General features: G+C 38.0%; 1 protein-coding gene and 1 long non-coding RNA gene across 3 annotated transcripts in view; both read right to left on the reverse strand.

Annotated features, from left to right (window-relative positions):
* LOC134212865 (uncharacterized) overlaps nt 1–27945 on the reverse strand; it is a 556490-nt gene that overhangs the window by 95420 nt on the left and 433125 nt on the right. The window lies entirely within an intron of this gene.
* LOC134212867 (uncharacterized) lies at nt 13405–14674 on the reverse strand. Its single transcript, XR_009979361.1, has 3 exons — nt 14381–14674; nt 14194–14324; nt 13405–13593 (listed from the first exon to the last, which is right to left on the reverse strand). It is a non-coding gene; the product is annotated as an uncharacterized LOC134212867 (long non-coding RNA).

The raw sequence follows: 27945 nt of genomic DNA on the forward strand, positions 1-27945 counted from the left end.
TTTGGCCAGATTTGGCGAGTTGCCGCTACAGCCGGGAAGTCAACAAGTGGTACCGCGATAATAACGAAGATTCCATCGATAAAAACATAAATCCACGCAACTGCCCACAGCTCCGGCCCATCGAGACATTTTGGGCAGTAATGAAGCAGAGGCTTAAGAAAAGTGGAAAAAGTGGAAAAACAGCTCGGGACGCGACTCAGATGACCAAAATGTGGAACAAATGTGCCAAGGAAGTTGACTCCGGAGGTGTGCAACTTTTGATGAGAGGAATAAAGAAGAAGGTGCGAATTTTCGCTAGAAACAAGAAGAAATTATTTGTATCAATAATTTTTCCATAAAGTACAGTGAATTACCCTTGTTTTGATGTATTAACCTTCTTTGTACGTCAATCCGTTACCGAGATACAGATGATTTTATTATTCCGGATTCTAAATGGACATAGCTTTAATCACGCGAACAGGAACGTCGTTAGTAATGTTATACTTTTGAATCAACTGCCAGGTCATATATTCTTGTTATTCATCACAGTAGTCCAATTTTCAAGCTTGAGTAAAGGTTTGCATACAATAAATTTGACATTCAATGTACCGAGCTGTGTTCTAGATAACACGCTTCTATAGTTCTAAAACTTCAACTACTTCTGTGCAATTTTCACACAAACCCATCTTAAAAAACCCTGATTAATCCACCTAGCGGTGATGGTGCCTTTCTCGTGCATTATAAAAATAGTATTTTGGCCATTACTCTTGAGCCCATAGTCCGATCTGGCCAATTTTCAATAGGAAACAATGGGAGAGTATCCTGCGTCGAATGCAACTTGTTGCGAGTAAATCGGTTAAGGATAAGTGCCTGAAAAATGAGTGACATTTTTTTACTCAATTTTTCTATAAAAAGGTGGTATTTTAGCCATAACTTCCGAGCCCATAGTCCGATCTGACCAATTTTCAATAGGAAACAATGGTAGAGTATCCTGCGTCGAATGCAACTTGTTGCGAGTAAATCGGTTAAGGATAAGTACCTGAAAAATGAGTGACATTTTTGCCTTTCTCGTATACTAAGTATACGGTAAAGGCTATATGATCGCTCCAAAAACAAACTTTTTATAGAAGGCCCGGAGACCCATAGTGTTATATATGTACCAATCGACTCAGTTCGACGAATTGAGGTGATGTCTGTGTGTGTGTGTGTGTGTGTGTGTGTGTGTGTGTGTGTGTGTGTGTGTGTGTGTGTGTGTGTGTGTGTGTGTGTGTGTGTGTGTGTGCGCAAAACTACTCAACAAAATGTCACTCATTTTTCGGGCACTTATCCTCAACCGATTTGCTCGCAACAAGTTGCATTCGACGCAGAATCCTGTCCCATTGTTTCCTATTTGAAATTGGCCAGATCGGACTATGGGATCGAAAGTTATGGCCAAAATACAAATTCATACAAAAAAAATCGCGTAAAAAATGTCACTCATTTTTCGGGCACTTATCCTCAACCGATTTGCTCGCAACAAGTTGCATTCGACGCAGAATCCTGTCCCATTATTTCCTATTTGAAATTGGCCAGATCGGACTATGGGATCAAAAGTTATGGCCAAAATACAAATTCATACGAAAAAATCGCGTAAAAAATGTCACTCATTTTTCGGACACTTATCCTCAACCGATTTGCTTGCAACAAGTTACATTCGACGCAGAATCCTGTCCCATTGTTTCCTATTTGAAATTGGCCAGATCGGACTATGGGATCAAAAGTTATGGCCAAAATACAAATTCATACGAAAAAATCGCGTATAAAATGTCACTCATTTTTCGGACACTTATCCTCAACTGATTTGCTCGCAACAAGTTGCATTCGACGCAGAATCCTGTCCCATTGTTTCCTATTTGAAATTGGCCAGATCGGACTATGGGATCGAGTTAAAGGCCAAATACAAATTCATACGAAAATATTGCGGCAGAAATGTCACTCATTTTTTCAGGCACTTATTCTCAACCGATTTGCTCGCAACAAATTGCATTCGACTAAGAATCCTTTCCCATTGTTTCCTATTGAAAATTGGACAGGTCGGACTATGGGATCGGAAGTTATGACTAAAATACCTTTTTTCATAAAATCACAAAAATGTCACCTATTTTTCGGACACCTAACCTTAATCGATTCACACGCAACAAGTTGCATTCGACGCAGAATCCTGTCCCATTGTTTCCTATTGAAAAATTGGCTAGATCGGACTATGGGATCGGAAGTTATGACCGAAACACCATTTTAGCCTTTTATACGAAAAGGCTGTATGTTCGCTCCAAAAACCAAACTTTTTACAGAAGGCCTGGAGAGTTATATACCAATCGATTCAGCTCGACGAACTGAGATGATGTCTCTGTCTCTCCACCTTCATACGGGAGTTTGGCAGAAAGACGGTCATGAGATTTATATCATAGCAAATATTGCCCTCCGCTCGCGTGATGGAATGACATTTTCGTTTTCTTTTTGTGTAGTCGGAGCTTCAGTTCAACTAACATCCAAAAGTGATATCCTTAAAATATATATGACTGGGTGAAATAAAACAGGGTTATGTACGTCAAAAGATTGGAAAAGGAAACAAAATGTCGAAATTCTTATTAGCATATTGTAGATCAAGCTGAAAACCGAAACCGAGGTCCCGCGAAATCGCATTTTCTCGCATTTCCGGATGTTGCAACTGCATCGCGAGTAGTGCGTCGTTCACCACTCGCGATGCAGTTGCGACATCCGGAAATGGGACAAAATATGATTTTCGGTTTTCAACTGGATCTACAATATCTTTGCCATAAATAATCTGATTTTCATAGAACGGACAAAGAAATTTGTCTTTTTTACTCCTAGCCACTAGCTCATCTTTTTTCAAGTACACACATTTTACGAAGGTCGAGAAAGGCACCATCACCGCTAGGTGGATTAATCTGGGTTTTTTCTGTAAAAAAATGGTATTTTGGTCATAATTTCCGAGCCCATAGTCCGATCTAATCAATTTTCAATAGGAAACAATGGCAGAATGTCCTGCGTCGAATGCATTTTGTTGCGAGTAAATCGGTTAAGGATAAATGCCTGAAAAATGAGTGACATTTTTTAATCAATTTTTCTATAAAAGAGGGGTATTTTGGCCATAATTTCCGATCCCATAGTCCGATCTGACTTTCAATAGGAAACAATGGTAGAGTATCCTGCGTCGAATGCAACTTTTGCAGAGTAAATCAGTTAAGGATAAGTACCTAAAAATGAGTGACATTTTTTTGGGTTGGTGCACATACACACACACACACACACACACACACACACACACACACACACACACACACACACACACACACACACACACACACACACACACACACAGACACGCACACATATACACAGACATCACCTTAATTCGTCGGGCTGAGCCGATCGGTATATAACACTATGGGTCTCCGGGCCTTCTATAAAAAGTTTGTGTTTGGAGCGATCATATAGCCTTTACGTATACTTAGTATACGAGAAAGGCAAAAAGGGATATTTTTGTTCTTACGGAAATGATGCAGTACTCACACTAATCTTCATTTTTTTCATTGTGTACTATGAAAATATTATATAAAGTCCCAAAAACTCAAATAATTTTGATGAGGAACAATTCTCGAAAAAGACCCGTTCAACCAGTAGACCCGGCGAACTTCGTCCTCAGGACTCCCAAAATCGTTGATTTGACAGAAAAAAATACTCAGAATTCACAAAATCAAAAGAAGGCAGAGATAAATCGAATAGGAATTGCACAGCATCATTTAATCTGATTCTTGATTGATTCTTTCAAAGAGCTCCAAAATATTATTCAAACAAATTCATTATTTTAGGCAATTAATGTTCATTTTCGATTATTCTTTTTGAATCTTCTGAAGTAGGAAACACATTTTTTTTGATCATTGGAACAAAATCAATAGACAGGATTCCCAAGGTGTGAGGCTACTTTAAGCATCATTTAAATCAATTTCGATAAAAAAAACGTGAATAGATAAGATTTGATATTTGCAGGGTTGTTACGAAGATCCTGAAATATTTTCCGCGTCAAATCCGCGCTGACTAAAATCAAATCCGCGCCATTTCCGTGCGACATGAAATCCATTTCGCGCCAAATCCGCGCGACCCAGAACTAAATTTTAAGCAAATACACGTGATATATCAATTTTGGTTTCAACAATCTACTAAACGTCTTCTCTTCGAAGTCATTTTTAATATTCCTGATTTAAATATGATTAAAATCTGCAATTTTGCACATGTTTGTACCAAATTGAAAATAGGACTAAGAAAATCGCAGCTAATTTAACAACCCCCACCGACCATCTAAGTTTTCACCACTAGAAATACTGAAGCTAAGAAAACAAGAACTAAACAGCCAAAACTATTTCAATACGCACCACTTTTTGAATGAGATGATGATTTTGACATTTTTTGTTCCGTTATTGTCAGTGGAATTCGGCACAAAGATGCAGATCATAATTGATGAATAGATGAACTTGGCAAATAACAAAAAATCTACCAAAAACGGCAATTTCTTCTGAAGTAATGAATTTTGCAACTTTGTTGTAATTATAAAATTACGTAGAGCTTCGAATATTCCCGAGAATATCTGTCGAAATTAATCCTGGTTCTCCAGGGAACTTTTGCGGAAATTCATTCTGGAATTTTGTTATAAATTGAATATAATAATTTGATGAAAATTCAAGTAACTTATTCAAAAATAACCTACGGAAAATCTTTAAAGGCTACATGCGGACATCCCTGCATTAATGCCTGTGCAGAAATTGACTGCAGGTGACTTGCTGCGTAAAAACTTCTGAAAAACCTTTCGTCAAATTCGAGGCGCAATTTGTAAGATTTTTTTTACAGATATTTCTGTGATTACCGCTAACAAAATATTTGAGAAAATCGCAACGTGAATTCATGAGGAAATTTCTCTGGGAATCTGGGAAAAAATCTTCCGGAAATACATTCGGAGTTTCCTTCATGAATTCCTGTGGAAATCGGTTTGGAAATTTCTGAAGACTTCCTTTGGTGAATGCCGGTGAACAACATTCCAAGAATTCTTTCGTAAATTCAAGGCAACATTACATTAATTGCTGCGGTCAGCGCTGCAAGAATTTATGCAGAAATTCCCCCAATTTTTTTAATAATTGAACGGATTTTAAATGCTGCAGAAATCCTCTTTAGGCTGTAGAGGTTTCGTAATTTTTCTGTGTGTATTCCTGTGAATCATCGGAGTTATCCGAAAATATTGCTAAAATACATATGAAATTACCGCATTTTTACAGGAATATCTTTTTAAGACCTCCTCCTGCAGATTTTTTACCACTTATATTCATGATAACGAGATTTTCGCAAAACCTTAGGCAAAGTACTTTGACTATTGTTTGTTATTTTCAATTGTTCAGAATTGGAAAAGTTTTTGATATTGGTCTTAAATAAAATCATGAGGGTGAAATCAGGAGTGATTCAGTTTCATTCTAAATTTTCGACTACTATTCTAGTTTGATTCTGGAGCAAAATAGAACAAACTCGCTGGTTTCCCCAGCAGTGTTCTATTCATGTTTTTCAAATTTTCAATTAATTGAAATCATTATGTTACTGCCAAGAAAGGCGCCGCAATTGCAAAGTGGATTGATCCGTAGATAAAATGACGCATCCATACAACAAAACAAGTGAAAAATATTTGAATCTCGTGATTCTATCATGGTTCAAATCTGCAGAAAATAGAACGGATCGTTATACCAGTTTTATTTTTTTTACAGTTGACTGGTATAAAAAATGAATCTAGAACAGCTGCTGGGAAAGTTAATGTTTCAGATTCATATTCAAACTGACAGCCCCGAACGATTTGAATCACTGCTGATTTTACTCTAAGAGTAGATCAAAATAAAATTTCAAAATTCTACTTAATTTTAAATATTGGAAATTGCGTAATTTTCTGTTCCTTTGTGTTTTTGTCCACGTTCCTTTGAAGAGTGAAATATTTGTAGTTGCGTATTTTTAATGTTATGGTGGTTAATGCAATATTTCTGATTTCTTAAACGGAAAATGAAAATTAAGCTCAAAAATTTTGAAATTTCCACAACTTTTTAATTTAATCACAAGGTTTATTGAGATGTCCCGTTTTGCAAGCGAGTTTGTCCCGTTTTTTCAACTAAATGATCTGGTCAGCCTACTCACATGTGACAACCACCAACGCTAGGCCTGACAAATCGAACCCATCAACACATAAAATGGGACCACCGGCTTTACTTTTTATCATAGCGAAAGCGTGACCAGACATTTTTCGTCACTGAAAATGCCAGTGGTGCCGACTGGGATCAAACCCAGCCCACTGGAGTCAGAGTTAGGAACGTTTAGTCGTTATTTGTCCGAAAATGTTATTTTTGTCCGAAAATGTTATTTGTCTCAAAGGAACATTCGTTCAATAATGGCAGACGCACTACGCACTTTAATGGAAAAGGAGTAGTAGGACGTCAAACTTCTCTGGTTTTATTCTTACTTCTCATAGTGAGGTATAAGTAGCGAGAAATGAGAAGTGAGGCGTGATAAAAGTGAGAAATGATAAATAACATGCTCACAGTGAGAAATTGGAAGTAAAAAATGAGACGTCTCATTTCTCACTCGTAATTTTTCATTTCTCGCTGATCACACATCACTTCTCCATTCATTTTTTTTCACTCCTTATTGTGTCAAAGTGTTAAAGTGTTGAATGATGAATGGTAATTCCATTTGATTTGGTTTGGCAACACGTTCGGAATAGACCTGTGCGCTGGTCACATCATCGGCGGCGGCGACGTGGTGGTCACTTTTGCCCCGCCGGCGTGCCGTTGACTTCTATCGGCGGCGGCGTGAACCGGCGTTGATGGAAAAAGTCAATTTAAACGCATTTGTCTATCATCAAACAGCACATTCAAAATAGTCAATTGCCGGGGACATTAATCAATACCTGATTTCAAAATGTTATTTAATAAATCAACACTCTTTTGTTATTCTATGATTTTGATTAATCAAATGTTAACAATAAATGTAACCCAGAACAATGTTTTCGTTGTCATAGAACAAATTTGTTAATAATTTTTTTCAAAAATTATTTCCAATTCAGGGGTCTCATTGCGCATGGCCTCTCGACAGCTCTTTCGTATGACAGTTTGCATGGTTTGCTCGTTCTCTCTTTTTGTCATGTTTAGGTTTTCTGCTAAATATGACTTTTGAAGGTCTCTTTTCCGGCATACGCACTACATTTCCAACACACTGTAAGCTGTCGTATTTTATCGGCCGGCTGATGTCTGCATTTTTGTACATTTGGTACAACTCTTGATTCATGCGGCTGCGCCATTCACCATTTTACACCACACCGCCAAGTATTGAGCGCAGTGCTTTCCACTCAAACACTTCGAGAATTCGATAGCCTGCATCTATTAACATCTATGCTTCATGGCCGTACATGGCGACTGGAAGAATGAACGATGTGTAGAGATCTAGTTTTGTCAGTCTCTGTAGGTAGCTTCGTAAAGTTACCAAAGAAGGAGGAATTTTCAAAGGATTACCCGGAGAAATTCTCTAAAAATTGCTTAAGGTAGTTTGGAAAGAACGCCTATGGATGTTTCAGGAAAATTGTAAATGAACTTGCAAAGGAACCCCTAAAAAAATCCGAAGGAATTCATAAAAGAATCTTCCGAAGGAATTCGTAAATTAATATTTGAAGAAATTCCTAAGCAAATTTCCAAAGCTTAAAGAAATTTCCGAAGTAATCCGTAAATGAATTTCTTAAGGAGTTTTTAGAGAATATTTGGAGGAATTCTGAAACAATTTCCGAAAGATCTCTCAAAACATTTTCCGTAGATATTTCAGGAATTTTCGAAGGATTTTCTGAAAGTATATCTGAAGTGAACGAAGCTCTGACGGAATGTCCAAAGGAATTTTCGGCTAAATCCAAGACTGTCGGAAGTTCCTTCAGGAGTTACATTGAAAAATCCTTCAGGAATTTCTTCGGATATTCTTTCAGGAACTTTTTAAGGATTTCTTAAAGAAATTTCGTCCAAGAACTTGTCAAGGAATTTCAAAAGAGTTCTTAGAATAATTTCTGATGGAATTTTTCGGCAGAATACCTTAATGATTTTCCAAGGATTTCCTAAATAAAATTATGAAGGAACGCGTGGAGGAAATGAAGAAATTATTTCCTGAAGAAAATTCCAACCCAAAAAAATCCGAAAGACTTTCTGGAATTCGTTTCCGAAGGAGTTTTTGTAGAACTCCTTGAGGCAATTTCCGAGGGAGTTCTAGACGAATCTCCAAGGGAATTTCTAGAGGAAATTTCGAATCAATTACTAGGAAAAATCTGAAGGAATTCCTGGCAAAATCTATTAATTGCTTAAGAAATATCAATAGGCATTTCCTCCGAAATTCTATTAGGACTTTCTTTTTAAATTCTTTTGAGAATTCCTCCGGAAATTCCTTCAAAAATTCCTTTCAAAAATCCTTTATGGATTCCTCCGGAAATTCCGTTAGAAATTATTTTGGGAAGTATTTTAGAAAAACCTTCAAAAACTATTTTAGCAGTTCCAATGGGAATCATTTTCGAAAATTCATTCAGGCTCTCTTTCAGAAATGCCTTCGAAAATTCATTTGGGAATTTCTGCACAAAACCCTCCAGGAATTTCTCCAAAAACTCATCAAAAAATTCATTTGAGAACTTCTCAAGTTTTTTTTCCCTTAAATAATCAAAAAACAATCATCAAGAATTTCTTCGGATATTTCCCCAGGGATTTCTTTAAAAGTTTCTTCCAAAAGCCTCCGAGATTCCTTCGTAGATTTCTTCAGAAATTCTTTTGGATTTTCTTCTAAGAAATCATTTGAAAATTAATTAGATGATGAAATAATTTCCGATGGAGTTACTAATTAAGTTTTCGAAGAATAAGATAAAAAAAATAAACAACACATTCTAAAAAAATTCTAAGATATTACTGAAAGAATTTCGTAAAGAACTCATGGAAGCATTTTCAAAGGAATTCTTGCAGAAAGTTCTGGAAGAATTTCCGGAGAATGTATTACTTGAGGTAGATTTGAAATTGAATTTTGACGAGTTCCATCTAAATAATATTTATGATCTATTATAAGACGAGTTCAGTACTATTCCAATTATTTCAACAACGTTGTATAGCTTTACAGATACGTATTTCGTAAGGCCATCTTCAATGTCTCGTACTTTACGCGGCTCGACTCAAGTTTATTAAAATTTTTTAGTCATCGGCGTGACAAAATTATAATCGGCGGCGTGAGTAAAACCCCCGGCGGCGGCGACGCAGCGCGGTGGCGCACAGGTCTAGTTCGAAACATTTATGTTGTCGATTTGTTTTTTTCTCATGATGCTTCACATTTCTTCACTTATTGTGGCACTAGACACATTGTAACGATCTTTTATGCGGATTTTGAAATCTGAAAGTTTTTCCTGGAATTTTTTTACGTGATTTTTTCTACGTTTCTTTTTAAGTCGGTTTCAGAGTCTAACCAGTTTTTTTACGTGGATTTTGAAATTTAACCAATTTTTTACGATTTTTTGATTATGTCGTTTTTTTTGTAGTACGAAAGATCGTAATCAACGGTAAAAATGGTAAAATTGGTAAACACGTCGACCAAACGACTCTTTTGGCCTTATGACCGGTTTGGCAAACGGCAATCATGGCCGTATGACATGTTCGACCAAATGACTGTTTCATCCATATGATTTAATCGGCCAAACGGTATTTTCGGCCAAATGGCCTTTTCGGCCGTGTGGCTCTTATGGTCAAATGAGATTTTCGGCCAATTAATATTTGCGGTCATATGAACCTAAATTAGGCTGATGGATAATAGGCATTAGGATAAATGATTTGTTCGGCCAAATAACTTTTGCGGCCAAGCATCAGCTTGTTCAATCTGTTCCGACCATTCAGTCTAACATGTTATTCGTTCAAATGGTATTAGGCCAAATGGCTTTCGGGCGAATGACTTTGGATCGTTTCCCAATTGCTCAGGTAAAAATAAAACCCGTAGATCAAATATAATGGCAATGCTAGTTCCAAATAAACACAAGCATTCCCTAGCCCAGAATGAGATTCGAACCCACCACAACATCTCTTTCGTAGTCTTTTTTGTAGCAGCAATGACTACCAAGCTACTTACAGACAAGGATGTTATCGATCATTTACTAATCTGCGTTCGATCATTTAGTAGTTTGTCAATAACTCATTCCAGAGGCTGAATTTTAAAATGTGTTGTATGGCGGACTTTTAGTGCGAAGGTTTTCCTACAACTCTCCTTAACAGGCCGATGGTCGAATTCCACTGCTAAAGGAATTACGGTGCTAGTTGCTATACTTATACTAAACGATAACAAAATATGCAATCATTTAGTCTAAGATACTGCTACTAGCGCTATAGCTCCGTTATTAGTGAAATTCAAGCAACGAACTGTTAGGCAGAATTGTAGATAAACCTTTGTACTAGAAGTCCATCTTACAACACATTTTGAAGTTTAGCTTCTGGAATGAGTTATTGAAAAACTACTAAATGATCGAAGGTAGATTACTAAATGATCGATAACATCCTTGCTTACAGAGAAGATTTCTGATTATTATCGAGCTTCCAGTATGTTTTTGTGAAAATAAAAGCATGCTATTTTAAGGTCAACAACTCACAACAAAACAAATTAAATTTGCTTTGAATATCTCTAGAACACGAAAAATCAATTAGCTTTTATTCCGTGCAACAACATTTTCAATAATTTACTGATTGTGTTTCAGATAAGTCAGAGTTCTTAAAGGAGACGCTTGTCTTAGTACATATACAGCCAGTATTGAAAAGCATCCTGGAAATGTCGGTTGAATTTCGAGCATTTTCTTGTCAGCATTGATATTTGCAGCATATCATGAAGGTGACATAAATATTAAAACGGCCAGGCCCTGCACGGTGGGCTTGAAATTGGGAGATAATTAATAACTCTTCGGCAATCAGATTATTCAGTAGTGTTGAAAATATATGAAAGGAAGAAACGGGGACAGCCCCATCCAAGCGTTGGGAGTGATTTTGCTAAGAAGGTTAGTGCCACTCCTTGCTGAGCCAATTTTCATGGAACGGATGGGAAACTTTTCAGATTAACTTCCAATGCAATATCGGAAATATTTCACGTTTTTGCCTTTCTCGTACAACACAGTTGTATACTGTGCGTTCGAATGAGCTCGACGAACTGAGCAAATGTCTGTCCGTGTGTACACATGGGGCATGCCAAACTGTTGCCAAATTTTACTTCTCCTGTAATCCTCTACCGATTTTAATATCACTTGCATTGACACTCAGTAGACAGCTTCGTCAGCGACTCGTGTGTATTTCCAACAGATGCTTGGCGATAAAGACACGAATATAAGTTTCTCTAGGCAGAGGTTGTCCCTAAGGCTTCCGTCCGATTCGCGAATCAAACTTAAAAGTGACAGTTTGGAAATTATGAAATCACCCGGTCATAAGAATGGCTGGTGCTACCCAGCAAAACCGACGAAATATCTATCAAAAATGATTCGATATCCGTCAAAAGTAATCATGCTTGGGTTATTTGAAAATTATTGAAATGGCATTCTCAAGTTTAATTTGATTTTAATTCGTTAGGTCGTTGTTGCGTTAAGCTCAACCAGACAGCAGCAACTCTTTGAAAAATAAAATAAAAATTTCCACGAAAAAATCAATAAACAGCAATAAAAAATAAAAAAATTTCCATGAAAAAATATAAAAAAGCAATATAACTGAGCATTTTTCCACAGATGACCCCTTCTTTGAAAGCGTTTAAAGTTCATGGACAGTTTTTTTTTGTAAATTTTCTCTCTTTATTGCTCTTTATTGACTATTTTGTGGAAAATTTTTAATCGATTGTGAAAAAAAAAATTGTTTGTGGAAAATTTTGTGATTGATAATTGCTAATATTGATTTATATATGGAAATTTTGTATTTTTTCATCAATACAACGCAAAATCTGCTTGTCATGGCGACGGCTAACTATGGGAAAGTTACTGCAATAGCAACTATAAAAATCCGTCTAAAAGAACAATATTTAATATTGCTTTTCAATGTGTTTATCTGGTTGAGTCTGGCGTGGATAAGACAACACAATATCAAACTCTTACTCATTGTTTATCTTACTAAAATTAATTACTCACGTACGGCTTTCTAATTAGCAGTTCCGTTCGGCAGTTTTCTCATTTCGCACATGTGTCAGTATTTCAGCATGGCCCACCACGTAAATAAAACGCTCTACTACCGAAATCTATTAAAACTGTTGCTTTAATTCTCCGATCAGATCAATCAATCGAACATCAGAGATCCAGGGCCTCTAAGCAGACATCGAAACACATAGCCTCCACTACGCATTTCACCCAGCCGCAGTCCGCTGTCGACCACACCATGTGCGAATTGTCTGGGCTTTAATCGAATCAGTTGCCTTGAATTAGCCACACTCTCACTTCGGTCGGTCTAATACGCGCTCGTGGGCCATGGACCATTCACTACGCAGCTGATGCCAGCACCATCGCCACTTGATGATCAATTTCGGCGCAAACTGCGCGCGGTCGGTCATTTGATGTGTGTGATCGATCGGTAGTTGATGGCCCCTGGCCAGGCGCCATCATCATCGAACTGTTGTAGCTCGCAGCATCACAAGATTGACGATCAATTTCTCGGGAAAAAAGTATTATTGGCTCTTGAACTTTTCATGTTGGCGCTTCCCCGACTGCGGGACGGATGTAAATCCATTAGAGGAGATAATTAATCCGATAAAAAATCAGTTCGAGCGGAAAACGTGATCATGTTCCATTTTTATTTTCGACTCGTTACGTCAGTCCTACACGATCGGGACCGCTTCCGGACTGCGAAGCGCTGGATGGTTTGGTAGGAGGTTCAAGATCTGAATTTGTCAGCAGCCGCAAGTCAAGTTCATGAACTCCGACAAGGAATAAATCACCGAGTTGAACTTGCGCGCTTGTATTACAAGGCTCAAGTTTCACCCTGTTGGTTTGGCTTTGGGACGGGATTCGACGTCTTTTCTGTTCACTACTAAATTTGGATCTGGCGTCATATGGGTGAGCCACTAGGATAGAGCATGTACGTTGTATGGTATGGATGCATACATCAGAGTGACGATGATTCATTTTCATCAAGTTGGGTGGGATGTGGACCGCGAATGGTGAATGGTAGAGATGTTTTATTTTTAATTACCAGGAAGAGACAAGGGATGGAACAACTTTGACCTTCGCATTGTGTCAAAAGGCGAACGACAAAAAACATTAACTTGAGTGTAATATGATTTATCTCAACCGAAATTTGAAACAATATAGCCTGGTTATCTTCTTCATCTTTTTTATTGGAATCTTTACCATTACTGGGTCATTGCCGCTTTGCAGCTTATTTTTCATTAACCACTTCCACAGTTATCTACCGCAATGTTTCTAAGTCAAGTTCCCATTTTTGCATTAGTTTATTATGAGGCTAGTATGATGATTACTCTGATGCTGTTGACAGTATGGTCTTGCTTCGTAGTGGTACATTTAACCTAGAAATTAAAAAAATGTCGAATCGTATTCAGATTACATATTTTAAACATTTTGACAAGCAATGTTTAATTACTTTCAGTAGTAGGTATTATTGAGTGGGAAATAAACCTTCGAGAAAAATACGAAAAAAAAACACACCATTCGGTATCACCAAATACTTTTACGCAATAACAACTCCATTATCAAAACATTTAAATAAAGTTTTTAAGTCATGATTGATTATAGGTCATGAAACTGTGAAGAATGAAATAACTTTTTTTACTCCTTCGGGACATAAAATGGGCTAAGTCGTTTACATTATTTTTTACAAAAGTAAAACTTTTTCTTGGGTTAAGTTCATGGTGGAGTTGATCACTCTTGAACCAGCTCAATTGAAAATTAGTGCAACTTGAATGCATCTTGTTCATGTCACCGTCATCAAAACCGGATGTATTATTTTCGGGTTAGTTATCTTCCGTCACTTAAATAACCATTGTGTTGTTGATTCCCGTTTGCTTTCCCAAATTTAATTAGAGTACGAGAATGGCAACAGCAATGGCATTAAATTATACCAATGCAAATTAGCGTGAATGCCTTATTGTTGTTACACCGGTACATACCACTAATGTTGATGATACTGTTTAGTTAAGCTTTTCTCGCTTAGTTCACAGTTGTGAAACCGCCCGGTGTCGGTCGAAGGAAATCTGATTTTCTTGTTTCGCACTCGCAAACTCAGTCTTGTAAGAGAAACCTAAACAATATGCAAATAGATGCAGACAAAAACAAAAATGCAGCTTTCGTTCTCACATTTTGGCACTTCCTCGTTGCTTTTTCTTTGAAGATTTTGTCTAGTAAGGGATAGCGGCTAACAACTTAAATTTTGAACAAAACCATAATGTTTAAAGCTTCACACTCGATTTATCCAAATAGTTGAGTATTCCATCTCTATAGACACTTGAACCTTTTACGCCTTTATGGATTTATTTTGGGCCTATTGTAAATAGTTTATTTTCATGAAAGTGAAATTGGTGATAATCCGTCCACTTTTTACTTAGATGCTTAAAAAACCAATCGAAATAGGAAGCGTAAGGCTGCGCTTGCCACCACACCTTTGCACGCGGACTTCTCTGAAAATTCGACGAATTTCTCAACTGGGAAACCACCCACAAGCATCGGCGGTCGTTGTTTCTTGCTCCGCAGGTATCCCGTCGTAGTAAACAAAAACCAGATAATATTGGTTTCCGATCGCCGCTGCCGGTGCACGTTGGCGTGAAGAAAATCACAACAAATCCGGTGACGTTCGCGCGACGACGACGTTTTCCCAACCGATCCTAAGGAACCGACCGAAAGCGTGTGCGCGAGTTAATAAATCCGAACGAAGAAAGCGCTGCGATCGTACTGAGCGAAATTATTCGCGGGATGATGGCTGCAAGGTTTTGTTATGATGATGACTGCGCTTGACACAAGTCTCTCATGCCTAGAATCTCGACATATTTTTCTTTTATTGCACCAGAGAACGACCGTTAATTTGAGCGAAGAGCACTCGCACTTCAGACCGAATTAAAAATTGTGCCTATATGTAGGTACATGGTACATGGTAGACTGACTCAGGATTAAAAAGTTAATAGGGGAAAAGACGGCTTTGGCAGGTTTTGTTCTATTATTGGCAGGGGGGGGGGGCTTTGTCGACCGAATTTTATGAAATTTGGCCACAATATTCTTTGATATGCAAAGAATGTTTAGGCCAAATTTGTGCCTAGTCAGTCATAAAAAAACCTCTGCCAGTAATAGAACAAAACCTGCCAAAGCCGTCATTCCCCCTACCTAAACAACTTCCATTCAACTATAGCGCGTAAGCTGGTACAAGAATAAGGTAAAATTATCAAATTTTCCAATTCGTCCAAAAGTTTGAAACATTTCTCTAACGGATGCTTTTGTCCTGAGACGGTACGATATCTGGCACTCGAAAACAGCAATCTATGAAAGGACAATCGTGCCGGTACGTACATATCACCTGTTCTATTTGGCCAAAATAGCAGGGGCGACTCGTCCATACGTTCTACCTGTTCATGGAACAGGTAACCATTTTTAGGTCAGAGGTAAGAAATTAATGTCTTGGCAATTAATTATTAGGGCAAATAATTTACTCAGTAAATTTTTTAAACAAAGCTTCACGTAATATTTCCAATGATTTTAACATCTAAATATCTAAAGAAACCAACTATTTCGTAGGCAGATCAAGTTAACGCCACATGCTTGGCGTACAGTCAAATTGCAGCTGAATGTGTGTTTCTCCGAAAAACCACACCCCATCACATAGAAAGCTTTTGCCAGTCGTACGATCTATATGAAGAACCAACAGCAGCGCTGCCAGAAGTCAAATTTTAAGTTTTGCGCCATGACAAATGATTTGAAATAATTTCCTCCTTGGTATGTTCACTCGTTCTCCGCGCGCAGAGAACCAGCGTGAGCGTTGCCAGCTTTCTCCATTTTCTCACATCATCCTCTTTCGCATGCGAAGCAAGCACGTTTAGTTGCAAGTTCTGCTATGCGCGCAAGAGTCAAACCCGTTCGACGCGCTGCGAGAACAATCAACGACGCGACGCACCTTCGGTTAGACTCGATCGTAGTGTCGGGCTGTGCTTTGCCGAAAGGCGCACCGCGCACGCTTTCGCGCCGATGATTGGAAACAGTTTGTTTTTCTTTTTTCTCGTGATGAATATGCAATGCATCAAGAACAATATTAAATTAATGTTTGCATTTTTAAAAGAGACATTAAATAATGCTTTTTTACGAATACTCAAAATCAATCAACTTAGAGAAAAAGGTATAGTTTTCACTAAATTTGAAAAATTAAATAACTGGAACACATTTCAGCTTCTAAATGTGACTCATTGGTCGTCACAATCTGGGGTCGCATCAAACAATAATAATTATTGTATAATTATATACTAATTATATACTATAATTATTATACGAATAATGGTTAATAACATTTCTTTCATAGCAACAAAATATGTGAGAGTTTAAATATTAGCGGCGATGGGACCCGTGTGGAATGAGCCGATATGAAAGATCTTTATTCTGAGCAATATCCAGTTATTGCCAACTGTTACCAAGTTAGATTTTAGACGATTTGCGAGAGTCTAAAATTTCAAGTGCATCTAAATTTAAAACTGTAACAAAAGAGAAAAATAAGTCATTTATTGTTTTGTAAATATTTTCTATTTAAATAGTTTTTAAAATATTTGGTTAAGTTGTACAAGAAAAGGTTGTAATATTAGATTAAATGTCCAACTTTCATTCGAAACCACTCAGCTTGATGAATATTTTTTATCAGCATGGTAGAACAGGTGTAGCAAAAGTCCACGAGACGCCCCTGCAAAATAGAATGATTCCTACAATGAATGGTGGTACATATTTGTCGTAAAAACATAGATAGTTTCAATTTTTGTCATATTCTAAAAACAAACTGAGTTTGGTCACTTTTAACTTGCAATTAAAGCTTGTTTGATTGTTGAATATAATCCCAATGATCATATGAAGTTTTCATTAATATATTCAAGTCACAGACAAATAGACGCTACAGATATTTTCTAAAATCATCCAAAGAGCACTGGTGTTAAAAAGTCACTGAGTAGAACTGCTTAAAATGTGTGGGCGTGCGAGGAGCATCGTGGCCCCAATTTTTCCGCTATCTGACATCAACGCTTACACATCAACGAAATAATTTAATTTTTTAATTTCATTTGTCTGATATTTTTTAAGATTTCTTTTTTAATAATAAAAGGCATTGTGGCAAGGAGTTATTCAACACACTATTAATCATCGTTATGGTTGAACCTATAATTTGCTTAAATTGTGAAGTAATGTCAAAATACCACACTTTGAGCCCCCTTCCAATTCGTAACACTCTTTGTATGGAAGATGACGTTTTTCTTGTAGTAGGCGCAACGTTGAGACTCAAAACAATCAAAACATTACGTAAATTGTATTCTACGCCAAATTCAATTAAAGTGCATTAAGGAAGTGTAACGCAGTACTGAGCTTCTCATTATTATTGAGTAATTCAGATGAAATTTGAAGTACTTCACCAAATGACCTGATTAATCAACCTAGCAGTAATGTTGCCTTCCACGATAATTATTTAAAAAAAGTATTTTGGCCATTAATTTTGAGCCAATACATAGTCAGAATTTTTAATAGGAAAAAAAGAATTCCACGACGAAGGCTGTTTGATGCGAGCACATCGTTTAAGAATAAGTGCATTGAAAACGAGAAGGCTATTTGAACGCATTTAGCGTACAAACATGTATTTTATCCATGATTATCGAGCTCATGGTCCGATCCGGCCAATTTCCTATAAGAAATAATGGAACAACATTCTTCGACGAATCCAACTTGTATGCGAGTAAATCGGTTTAGGGCCTGGAAAAAGGGTTTATATTTTTTTTGCACACATAAATACAAACATTCACACAAACGCACACGCATACATCACGAACTGTGTCTATCGATATATCGACGGTTTCGTGCAATATTGACACAACTCAAAAAATTTCGTTTTTGACATTTTGCACGGAAAATGGTATAAAGTTTCACCTGACAAATATCCAGGTCAAAATTCACAATATATCTAAAGTTATGTGTATTTTAAAATTTCACAATTTATCGAAAAGTTCATATGAATCCATGAATTTGTCGATTTTTCAAGTTTTCATGCTGAAACACATGCATAAAGACCAGTGAAATTTCGAAATAATTTCAAAAGTATTGAAGTTTCATTTTGGATCAGAAATTTAAAATTTAACACGAACCCGTCGATATAGCACTATGGTTTTTTGGGCCTCCTTTAATATAAGCTGATAAAGCTAGTTTTTCAGCTGAAGAAGCTTATTTTCATTGAAATCTGTCATGTTTATTGGGTGGTCATCTTTGAGGACCAAAATCTCGATTTCTAGCAATTAGATTGAGGACATATTTGGCATCCCAGCCTAAAATGACTTAAATTTTTAATTAATTATGGTTTTTCGTATAACATGTTTACTCAAAAGGCACGTTCCAGTTGGAAATAACTGGTAAACGCATGGTTGTTTGTTTTGTCTTAACGGATTGGAAGAAAACCTTACGGGCGAGGTGATAGAATCGCAAATATGATTTTTCTTGGAGTTTACTCAGGAAATTGCTCAGTTTCACGGAACTTTACTCGGAATTTTTACGGTAAAACTATTGGATTACTGAAGGAAATTCTTTGGATTTCAACGGATGATTCTTCAGAATTTCCACAACAAATTGTAATATCAGAAAAAAAGTTTAGTTTAAAATTTTCACAGAAAATTCTTTGGTCTTATACTGTCTTCGGCATAAAAAATATAGGTCAATTGCGTGACAGATTTTAAACAGTGGCACGACGTTGCAAAAATGTGGTGACGCACACCGTTGTGAGGAATCGAATCCACCGAAAATTCCATTAGTCTGCTTCGAGATCTGGTTCCAGCAGCCTTAGAAGAGAATTAAACTTTATTTTATTAGTTAAATTTTGTTCTGTTTACAACTTGCTTTTTGTTGTAATGTTTTTGTATTTGAATAACTAAATTACTTAACATATGAATGATTTCCATATTACATATAACAAAATGTACAATTTGTGTATGTATATTTTGTAAAATTTGAAAAAGTCTACGTAGACTTCAAGGGGAGGGGGAGGGTTTCTGTAAAGTTTACGAAAGTCTACCAAAGGGGAGGGTGTTTGCAAATCTAAAAATTTTATCTACGTGGTTTGTTTTCGCTTGCACTAGATGAGTAGAAGCATCGCGGTCTTTAAGGTCTGAGGGACGCTCTCTCGCGGTAGAGCGCTATTTTCATACTAAAATGTCTATAACTCGGAATTGGGAACGAATTTCGCTTATCCCAACTGACAATCTCTCTAGGAATGTTCGTAGAAAATTTTGTGGAACAACTATATCCCATAAACGCATAAAAAAACCGAATTTCGCAAAACCCAACTGACAAACGTTTTGAAATTTTTCAACGATCATTTTGATGTAATAAAAAGTATATGTGACCGCAATAAATTTGGCAAGAAGATCTTTTTACTTCAACCAAAAGTTTTCCAAATTCCATACAAAAATTACCATTTTGGGACAGTAGTCAACACCATATTTTCTTGTGACGCACGGCAGGAAAGGAGCGATGATAGCGATAGAAAATTCGTCAACTTTGTATGTACCGTGGCACTTGAAAAAAACGTATTCCCATTTGTAAACACTAAGATACCAAATAAATAAATAGAAATCAAATGTAGGAATGGGACAAGATAAATAATTTATGGTAAATAAGACAAGAAGATACTCCAGGAATTCCTCAGAAAGTTACTCCAGGAATTCCAGGAGGTTCCTCCAGGAATTCCTCTGTAAGTTCCTTCAGGAATTCCTCCGAAAAGTCCACAACTTCCTTCAGGAATTCCTCCACAAGTTCCTTCAGGAATTCCTCCTAAAGTTCCTTCAGGAATTCCTCCTTAAGTTCCTTCAGGAATTCCTCAGAAAGTTCCTCCAGGAACTCCTCCGGAAGTTCCTTCAGGAATTCCTTCTAAAGTTCCTTCAGGAATTTCTCCTAAAGTTCTTTCAGGAATTCCTCCGAAAGTTCCTCCAGGAACTCCTCCGGAGGTTCGTCAAGGAACTCCTCCGGAAGTTCCTCCAGGAACTCCTGCGGAAGTTCCTCCATGAGCTCCTCCGGAAGTTCCTCCAGGAGCTCCTCCGGAAGTTCCTCCAGGAACTCCTCCGGAAGTTCCTCCAGGAACTCCTCCGGACGTTCCTCCAGGAATTCCTCCGGAAGTTCCTCCAGAAATTCCTCCGGAAGTTCCTCCAGGCATTCCTCCGGAAGTTCCGCCAGGAATTCCTCTGGAAGTTCCTCCAGGAAATCCTCCGGAAATTCCTCCGGGAATTCCGAAGAAACTTCCGGAGGAATTCCAGGAGGAACTTCCTGAGGAATTCCCAGAGAAACTTCCGGAGGATTTCCTGGAGCAACTTTTCCCGGAGGAACTTCCGGAGGATTTCCTGGAGCAACATCCGGAGGAATTTCCGGAGGAACTTCCGGAGGAATTCCCGGAGGAACTTACGGAGGAATTCCTGGAGGAACTTACGGAGGAATTCCTGGAGGAACTTCTGGAGTAACTTACTTTATTTATCTTCTTTGTCTTATTTGTCTCATTTGTCTTATTTTTTTTCTTTGTCTTATTTTTCTTCTTTATCTTATCTATCTTATTCGTCTCATTTGTCTCATTTGTCTTGTTTGTCTTATTTGTCTTATTTGTCTTATTTGTCTTATTTGTCTTATTTGTCTTATTTGTCTTATTTGTCTTATTTGTCTTATTTGTCTTAGTTGTCTTATTTGTCTTATTTGTCTTATTTCTCGCTTAACTTTTCAAAAGGACCTAAGTAACATTTTTTTCATGATTTAATTTGAATAGCGCAATCAACAGAACAGCATGAAAGCTATTGATTGCAATATTCAAATTAATTCATGAAAAAAATGTTACTTAGGTCCTTTTGAAAAGTTAAGCGAGATTTGTCTTATTTGTCTTATTTGTCTTATTTACACCAGCACCACTGTTATCACCCAAATACTTTTCAAAGCTTGTGTGGAAACTATGTACAGAAATCCTCTCACGATATTTTCTAATGTTGTTCTAGAAACGGCTCATGTTTTTATTTTCCAAAACCAGCCGGAGTTTGTTTATTTTGACTTCCTCATTGCGTGATTGGTCTGTTCTCTCGCCGAACCACTGCATGAGTGATAAATTTCTTCCCCATTGTTGCCAATTCCCTTTGTTCTCCGTTTACGGCAAATTCTCAAGCAATTGTAAACTGCATAATGATGAAATAATTTTGGTGACACTGACAGCGTCATTCTGGCGGGTTGAATTGGACAATTTTCTCTCTCAGAGAGTGCTACCACGTGCTTTTTTAACGGAAAACTTCCCTCAGACCGTAAGTTCCAAACAAATCCAGTTTTTTTTTTTCAAAATTGGAACGTATTCCTTTAAAGTTAGCTGAAAATAGCTGCTTATTTCGGTCAGTGTATCTGACACCTTCGCCATTCTCTCCATTAGCCGGAGTAGATATAGAGAAAAAAAAGCGCATAGGCGCTATTTTTGTACGCGCTGGATTTACGTGACAACTAGCGGGGTCGAATTGAGGTTTCGACCATTTTATTGCGAGTTGCTTTCCGACCAAAATTGGGCTTGTGTGTCCGCTAAGGCCCGCCATTCGTGGTAGTCAAACGATGGGGAGCGAACCCCACACGGCAGTCCCCAAAACTGTTGTTGAGACCACCTCTACGTTACAACCCCTGGTTCCGAGAGCATGGTTCCCGTACGTCATCAATCATCATACGCTAAACCGAACCTGAACCGATAATTAGTAGCTTTATTTTAGTCCTCGCGCGGTGAATCGAAAAGTTACTTGAAGCCAGGTCGTAAGGGAAAGTGGGTTACTAGTTCAAGGGAACGGTTATTCCGGACGCTTCCGACGTCGCGACGATTGCACATCCGAAGCCTTCCGTCCAGCCGTCACTCCCTCCGCACCTTTAGTTACAAGCTCACGCCGCCATTGTGTGGAGCAACGATCGCCCACTGGCAAGCCGCCGGTACCACAACGCCATCGAGACACCTGCGTCGCCGGTCAGACGAACCATCGTCGTCCCCACTGGACAGTTCAGCGTCTTCAGCAACCCGCCGGAAGAGCCATCGTTTTCGGTACCGCGCCCGCGCAAGAAAGCCTTCAGCTTCGAGACCCGCCGGAATCCAAGGTCACCATAAAATCCTGCGCAGGTACGTGGAAACTTTTGTTATCATGGCCATGAAACAGTTTGCCTTGGCCAGTACAGATGTTATGGGGCCCTCCTTAGCCGTGCGGTAAGACGCGCGGCTACAAAGCATGACCATGCTGAGGGTGGCTTGCTTCGATTCCCGGTGCCGGTCTAGACATTTTCGGATTGAAATTGTCTCGACTTCCTGGGCATATAAGTATCATTGTGTCAGCCTCATGATATACGAATGCAAAATGGTAACGCGGCTTAGAAACCTCGCAGTTAATAACTGTGGAAGTGCTTAATGAACACTAAGCTGCGAGGCGGCTCTGTTCCAGTGTGGGGATGTAATGTCAATAAGAAGAAGAAGAAGTACAGAAGTTCCGTCCAACGTGGAATAATAAATTTGTTGAAATAGAAGCTTTGAGAGTCAATTGATATTGTTTCAGCAGTTCCGTGGGAACCTGCTGTTCTCTTTACGTTTCCGTTAATTCGACGGTAGATTGCACCTCAGACTTCTATTCCTCTATTGGTTTTGCGTTTCAGTTGAGCGAGCTTAAGTGATTGCGAGGGTAACTGGGGCAAAGGATTGTAGTTTGGTTCTCCCAGGATTCAGCGGGTGATTTTGAACATTCAGCCAGCAACCGTTCGAGGATTTCCCCTGAGGAATTGTCTCAAAAATAGTCGGGCAAGTCAACAGACTGGTGGTCTCTCGTACGCGAGGGTGGCACTAATAATAACTCCTTCAGACGATTTTGCGAACGAACGGCGCTGGCCTCTATTGTATTCCGAAAGGAACAAATCCATTCTCTCTATCACCAATAGTGAAGCTGATTGAAAAAGCCTTTCTCGTGTATTATAAAATATAATGAGAAAACACATAAGATGGGTCAAAATTGCACTTCAGGAAGATAGATTTAATTATTTCGACGAATTCATTTTTTGTTCATTTGGATACTTTGCAGTAGCTCTTTGGAGAGATCCTATAGCCTTTACTTATACTTGGTATACGAGAAAATCGGAAAACCATTTGAACATCTCTGGAAAATGTGCTGCAGTATTTTTTTTACTTTTAAAGCCCGAATTCCACGAAAACTCATGAAAACAAAATCAATAAACAGCATTCCCGAAATGTGAAGTTCCCTTTGAGATTTTATTGATTTAAAATAGCGTACTATGCTTACGTAATTGACTGAAAAGTGAAAGTCTTTTTCATTTTATTTTTAGGCCGTCCAAACTATGCTGGTACAGTATCTTCGGATGTATCAGCAAATACGTTTAGCAACAAAATTGTCCTAAGATGAGAAATATGTCCAAGTGATCATAAGACATAAAATCACATAAAATCCTATAATTTTCAATAAACGTGGAATGGACTTCAGAACATGCGATCTAGCCGATCGATCAAGTATTGAATAAAGTATTTATGAAGCGCTCAACATATCAACAGGTTCATTTTTATTTTTCTCTTATTACTTTGACAAACTACAGTGTACCCTCCATGAGTCGATATTCTATGACTCGATATTGATTCATGGAACCAAATAATGCTAAACTAAACATTTTCTCAGTTACTCTGATGGTCCTTTCTAACAATGCTTAAACAAACTATCACAAACATTGCACAGTGGGCCACGTCGTGAAATTAGGAGGAAAAAAATATTTTCACCATAATGATAATTTTTAGGATCAAAGTGTCTTCAGCAAAGTCAAAGCTTATTATTTGAGCTTTATTTTGAAGTTTGTTGTAATAGGGTGGCCCCACTACATTTTGAGATAAAATTTTTAAGTTCTATATTTCTAATTTTAGCATTGTACGATGTTCTAGAAAGTTTTTCCTTATTTAATTTTGAGGCACTTTGCTGAAGAAACCATTGTTGTACGTCGTTTGTATCATTTGTTATTATTATTTCAAATAATTATGTCAGGGTGACCCAAAAAAAATCAATATTTTGATTGTAACTTTTTAGTTCCAATTTTCATCAAAATGACATCTTCTACAAAGTTTTAGAGCATAAAAAAATGCATGCTTTGATTACACAACCGAATTAATACATTCATTGACGGATTGCAGCGATATCACTGTTTTCTTGAAAAATCCGTTGGTTTCAAATGCCTGTATTTTTTGAATGGGGAAAAGGATCCATTTTTCCCTGGGTTAGACAAAGGAAGGGCTAAGGATTGCTCTGCATATTTTGGTATTGGGGAATTTGAGGGAATTTGAGGTTTTTTCATCATTTAAAAAAAAATGACTTTATGTACAAGGAAATCAAAATTTTAGAAGTTCTAGAAGTGTTATAAAACCCGAAATTTCGCCCAATTCGTCAAAAACAAAATGTTAGTAAGTAGTAATCGTAACTTCCTTATATATTTCCAGCGCATCTTCACTCAATATACCGATTGGTAGGATTCAATAATATCAACTTCACAACTTCACTGAACAGACCGTAATCATAGGTTGTTTACATCACTCGTTCAATCGATTTTACTTTTAAATCGCTAGGGTGGTACGAAAATCAGGTTTTTCGAGCGTATTTTTTTATTTAATTTTTATCTAGATATATATTAGGGTGGTTCAAAAATTCGATTCTTCTCCACACCGATCACTCAATTCTGTCCCATGTTCTGAGTGTCCTCCGCAAATTGATTTAGCACGAGCCGTTTCAAATTTGCATGGAAATTAGTATGGGCATTGATTATGGCGCTTCCCAATTAAGCGCTGGCGAAAACAGAACCTACATAGTCAAAAGGAGTCCTAAAGAATTATCACTTGGATAATTGTTCGAATATTTAGTAATCGATTTTAATTTATCTGTTAGTTCTTTGGAGCTTACCGCCAAACAACATTGACAAAATCAGGATTCTATGCAGTGTAACATATCAATGATGCGTAACGTATCAATGATGCGCTTCGAGAAGTTCAATAATCATAACAAAAGATTTGCAAGCTGGATTAAAACCGATTACTAATTATTGGAACGATTAATCAACATGCGATTTTGGCCATGTGGGTTCTTTTTTCGCCAGCGCTGTATGGAAGCGTCATAATCAGTAGGATGAAAAATCCACTTCCCCATACTTATTCCCATGCAAACTTGAAACGGCTCGTGCTAAATCAGTTGGTATCCAATTTCGCTCAAATTCGCGGAGGACACTCAGAACATGGGACAGAATAGAGTGATCGATGTGGAGAAAAATCGAATTTTTGAACCACCCAAATATATATCTAGATAAAAGTTAAAAAAATAAATTACGTTCGAAAAACCTAATTTTCCATACCACCCTAACGATTTTAAAGTAAAATCGATTGAACGAGTGATGTAAACTCACGATTACGGTCTGTTCAGTAAAGTTGTCACGTTGATAAGCGTTGATATTATTAAACATGTTATTCAACCAATCGGTATATTGAGTGAAGATGCGCTAGAAATATATAAGGAAGTTATGATTACTATAAACATTTTGTTTTTGACGAATTGGGCGGAATTTTCGGTTTTATAACACTTCTAGAACTGATGATTTTGATTTCCTCGTACAAAAGCCGTTTCTTTAAATGATGGAAAACCTCAAATTCCTCAAATTCTAATACCAAAATATGCAGAGTAATCCTTAGCCCTTCCTTCATCTAACCTAGGGAAAATGGATCCCTTTTTCCCCATTCAAAAATACAGGCATTTGAAAACAAAGGATTTTTTCAAGAAAAACAGTTATATCTCTGCAATCCACCAATGAATTTACTTGGTTATGTAACCAAAACATGCATTTTTTTATGCTCTAAAACTTTGTAGAAGACGTCACTTCGATGAAAATTAAAACTAAAAAGTTACAATCAAAATATTGATTTTTTAGGGTCACCCTAACATAATTATTTAAAATTATCATAACAAATGATACAAACGACGTACAACAATGGTTTCTTCAGCAAAGTGCCTCAAAATTAAATAAGGAAAAACTTTCTAGAACATTGTATGATGCTTAAATTAGAAATATAGAACTTAAAAATTTTACCTCAAAATGTAGTGGAGCCACCCTGTTGCAACAAACTTCAAAATAAAGCTTAAATAATAAGCTTTGACTTTGCTGAAGACACTTTGATCCTAAAATATTATCATTATGCTGAAAATAATTTTTTCCTCCTAATTTTACGACGTGGCCCAATGTGCATTGTTAGTTCTCCTAAACAATTCCAAGTCATAATATTTGAACTACCTGATCATCCAACGGGGCTACATTCGAATGGACATTGCTGCTTTGAGGCTACGAAATGGTGAGTTGACATCTGATAAGGAGCGCCTAACATAGCTCTGATCCTCAACAGTTCCAATACTCACGCTTCCGCGGGTCTGCTGATGTCAATCGATGTCAATCGACCGCCAGTTAACGTTTGCGGTCGATTGTCATTACTTAAGGTCACTCCTGACGGAATCCAAGTTTAAAAGTGCTCGCGTTTTCGGGGGCACACCACTCGATACGGAAGTAAAGCACAACTGTCATTTTTATTATTTCACGCATGCTGCGACGCAGCAAAGCTAAATCCACAAAAATGACAGTTATGCGCCGCCTCTGAATCGAGTGGTGTGCCCCCGAAAACGGAACTTGGATTCCGTCAGGAGTGACCTTAACTGGTAGTGTAGCCTATGCATTGTTTTCAATGGTAAACTGGCATGACTCGCCAGCGAGCCACGACACATGAAGCTCGGAGTCCTGGGGCTGAGTGAAGTCAGTTGGCCAAACTTTGGATAACACAAACTACCATTCAGACATACCGGTGTTTGAGGAAACAACGCTCCGGCGGCAGGCGCCTGGCAGTGGCCGACAGTGGGAACCAATTATTGTGATTATTCTCTCATGAATTGGTTCCCACTGTCTCCCAATGGCGCCTGTGCTTGGTTGCTAAGCAGGAATCCAGATTCAGAATACGGGTAAGGAACAGCACGATAATCCAACATTAAGCGCCGACCAATGTTGCCGAGATGCATAATAAGGAGATTTTCTGCAGTGAACTGAATGCCATCGTCAAGATGTACAGGGGCGACTTCAATGTGAAGATCGGCTCCGACAACACGGACTAAATATGACCCTGTTATGGGACGTCATGGCCTTGGAGAAACTTGGTGGACGAACGTTGGTTCGAGCACTTCGAACAACCTATGCCTGGCGTATTGTAGAGCTCCATAATCGTCTGTCTTGGGCGATGTTCCTCCAGTTTCCCCGAACGTTCAGGGTACCCAGGTCCGATTCCACCGCGTGCAGCCAGCGTGTTCGTGGCCTTCCCGCTATTTGGTACTCATTAACTACTAAAATTCGGGCAGCAGGGACTATGTCCAAGGGCAAGGGCAATCCCTCCCCAGGCCATCTGCGAGTTGTGGGGCTTGCCTAGGATGTGGTGGGGTTCAAGAGTGGGCCCTGTTAAATTCCTATATAAAGCTATGTATCCGCAAATAGGCCCCACCAAAGCGACCTTTTTTTTTTTTTTTACAAGGGAGAATGCATTTACACACTAACCCAGTACACGTGCATTGTAGTTGCCAAACTACCACACGGAAGTGTACTGGAGTGTCGGA

Source organism: Armigeres subalbatus, chromosome 2 (genome assembly GCF_024139115.2).
Source record: "Armigeres subalbatus isolate Guangzhou_Male chromosome 2, GZ_Asu_2, whole genome shotgun sequence".
Classification (NCBI taxonomy): Eukaryota; Metazoa; Arthropoda; class Insecta; order Diptera; family Culicidae; genus Armigeres; species Armigeres subalbatus.